This window comes from Uloborus diversus, chromosome 8 (assembly GCF_026930045.1).
Source record: "Uloborus diversus isolate 005 chromosome 8, Udiv.v.3.1, whole genome shotgun sequence".
In the NCBI taxonomy this organism is placed as follows: domain Eukaryota; kingdom Metazoa; phylum Arthropoda; class Arachnida; order Araneae; family Uloboridae; genus Uloborus; species Uloborus diversus.
Genome location: NC_072738.1, coordinates 15,857,574 through 15,860,542, shown reverse-complemented (window position 1 = coordinate 15,860,542; position 2,969 = coordinate 15,857,574). Strand labels below are relative to the sequence as shown.

The 2,969-nt window shown below is 42.4% G+C and overlaps 1 non-coding gene across 1 annotated transcript; it reads left to right on the top strand.

The window, feature by feature from the left end:
- The first annotated feature begins 1,193 nt into the window (after positions 1-1,193).
- On the top strand, positions 1,194-1,266 carry Trnak-cuu (transfer RNA lysine (anticodon CUU)). Its single transcript has one exon. It is a non-coding gene; the product is annotated as a tRNA-Lys (tRNA).
- Positions 1,267-2,969: the final 1,703 nt, after the last annotated feature.

Genomic DNA, 2,969 nt, shown 5'->3' with positions numbered 1-2,969 from the left:
TGGGTGACAGACCTTTCCGTCGGATGGGATTCCATAACCAAACCTTGTCGCCTTCGTTGAATTCATGTCCAGTAGACCTTGTGTCGTATCGGGTCTTCATCTTCTCCGCCGCGATGTTGATTCGCTCTCGTGCGAAGTTATGAACGTCTTCCAACCGGGCCTGGAGATCCTGGATGTACTCCTCAGGCGATGCAGGCGCATCCGGAGGACGACCGAAGACGAGATTACAAGGTAGCCGAAGCTCTCGTCCGAAGAGCATCTGAGATGGGGCATATCCGGTAGTCTCGTGGACAGCACTGCGGTAGGCCAGCAGGAACAAAGGTAGCTTCTTGTCCCAATCCTGTTGATTTCTGGATACCATAAGTGAGAGATTGTTCAGGATTGTGCGGTTAAATCTCTCCACCATGCCGTCCGATTGTGGGTGTAGTGGTGTTGTCCTAGTTTTCTCAATTCCGAAAATTTGACATAGGCCCTTAAACACAGCAGAGATGAAATTCCTCCCTTGATCGGAATGAATCTGCAAAGGTGTTCCGTATCTCGAGATCCAATGTTGGACTAGAGTCTCTGCTACGGTGGTAGCCTCTTGATCTGGAATGGGATATGCTTCCGGCCATTTGGTGAAGTAGTCGATGGAAACAAGAATGTATTTGTTCCCATCAGCAGTTCTTGGTAGAGGACCCAGGATGTCGATCCCAATTCGTTCGAAAGGAGCTCCAACGTTGTACAGATGTAGCTTCCCTCTGCTTCTTTTCTTCGGTCCTTTACGAGCAGCACAGGCGTCACAAGAATGGCACCACTTCTCCACGTCATCCTTCGCCTTGCTCCAGAAGAAGCGCTCCCGAACTTTATTGAGGGTTTTCAAGACACCAAAATGTCCTCCAGTCGCACTACTATGTATTTCTTTCAGAACATCTGAAATCCTTGATCGGGGAAGTAGTAACTGCCACCTAGATGTTTTGCCGTCGTCAGATTCCCATTTTCGGTATAGCACGCCGTTCCGTAAATGGAGCGAGTTCCATAAAGCCCAGTATCTTTTTGTTGCAGGACTGAAGATGGAAACGTCCTGCCAGCTAGGGCGTCGACTGTCACTTTCCATGAACTCTAAAATTGGTTTTATGTCGGGGTCTTCAAGTTGATCTTTTCGAACTTGGTCATCACTCCATGGATCAGGTTCTGATGATGTTGGAGTCACTGCCCGGCTAGCTCAGTCGGTAGAGCACGAGACTCTTAATCTCGGGGTCGTGGGTTCGAGTCCCACGTTGGGCGCCAATTGTAACGGATTCGGTGCGACTTCCACTTTCTTGAAATGAAGACACAGTTCTTGATAAAAACACAGGAGCTTTATTTACACTATGTACAGGAGAAATCGTTAACAACTGCTAAATTATTCATCAGCAATTAAGCAATTATCACACAACACCGTAAACTCAACGTTTACACACGTATTTACTTCCAAATACGAAAACAACACAGCGAAATGCCTCGCTATAAACAGAGCCAATACACTAACGAATTCTCAATCGAAACTAACTGTTTATCCATCGCTAACGGCTTAAATACACCGAAAAGAAATTTCTCAAATGTTCCACACGCTTCTGTAAAGTAGTAGACCGTTATCAATGAAAAGAAAGAAAATAGGGGTCGTATACTTTAGCCGAATGAAAAAGGGGTTGTATATTCATTACGGGAAACTATTTACAGGTTACGTTCCTACAATAATTACTATTTACAGAATTTGTAACAATATTTTTCTCAGAATTTTAATTTGGAGAGTTTGAATTTTTTTGATATTGCTAGCAGCTGCATATCCCCAGCAGGGGATGCTGTATATGAGAGCAGGGCGAATGATCGAGGTGTAAAGTAGCAGTCTGCTTTTAGTGTTCAGAGAGTTGTTTTTATTTAGGAGAGCGTATAAATATCCCACTTTGACATTGGCCTTTTTGATAACATGATCAATGTGACTATTGAACCTGAGCCGTCTGTCAAGATAGACGCCCAAGTACTTAACATTCATAGAGTAAGGGATAGTGTCTTTTCCGACCATGATTTTCTTGGGATAATTTTTTATGTTGTTGGTCGAGAAGCAAATTGCTTGTGTTTTATCAGTATTGATGGCTATACGCCATTTGTTTAGGTATTATGTAATGATATTGACATATTTTTGGAGCCGATGCCTAGCGAAGCTTTTGCAGTAGTCGGTTGTCATAATGCTGGTATCGTCAGCGAAGAGGCAAGTGAGATGGTCCTCATTAGAGGGGAGGTCATGGATAAAAATATTGTAGAGGGTGGGACCCAGGGCACTACCTTGGGGTACACCAGCCCTGATAGTGTGTTTATCAGAAAAACTGTCAAGAATTTTCACTTGGAAGGTACGATTGTGGAGATAATGATTCAGGATATGTATAATGTAATTTGGGAATTTTAGATTGATGAGTTTGAATAAGAGTCCATCAGAGACTTCCTGGATTTTCATGATGAAATGATTCGTGACAACTGGCTAACTGCGCTTTTAAATGCTTATACTAATATGCTGTATAATATAACTGGTAGCTAGAAGTAAGCAAGAAAGTTATGTTTCTATGGTCAGTTGACGTGTAAAGAGGTACAGAATTTCGGTGTTTCGAATTTCGGTTCTTCCATTTCTTTTCGATGAATTGGCACATAAAGGTTCTTGTGCTGTGTCCAAGATTCAGGATGAAATACAGAGCAACTCCAAAATTTCCCAACTCTCCGGATGTAACATCACTTTTTCAAAATTCTGAACTTATGTTATACAATCTCAATGTTAAGTGACTCCGAATTTTACGACAGTATTTAATGGCGCACTCCGGTGTAAATGACACTCTGAGCTGCTCACACAGGATCGAATTTTTCTTTGCAATTGAAATATTTTTGGTAAAATACACGAAACATCTGGAAAGAAATATTGTAGGAATATCTGACTCTAACAACAGATAAGAGACAAGCGT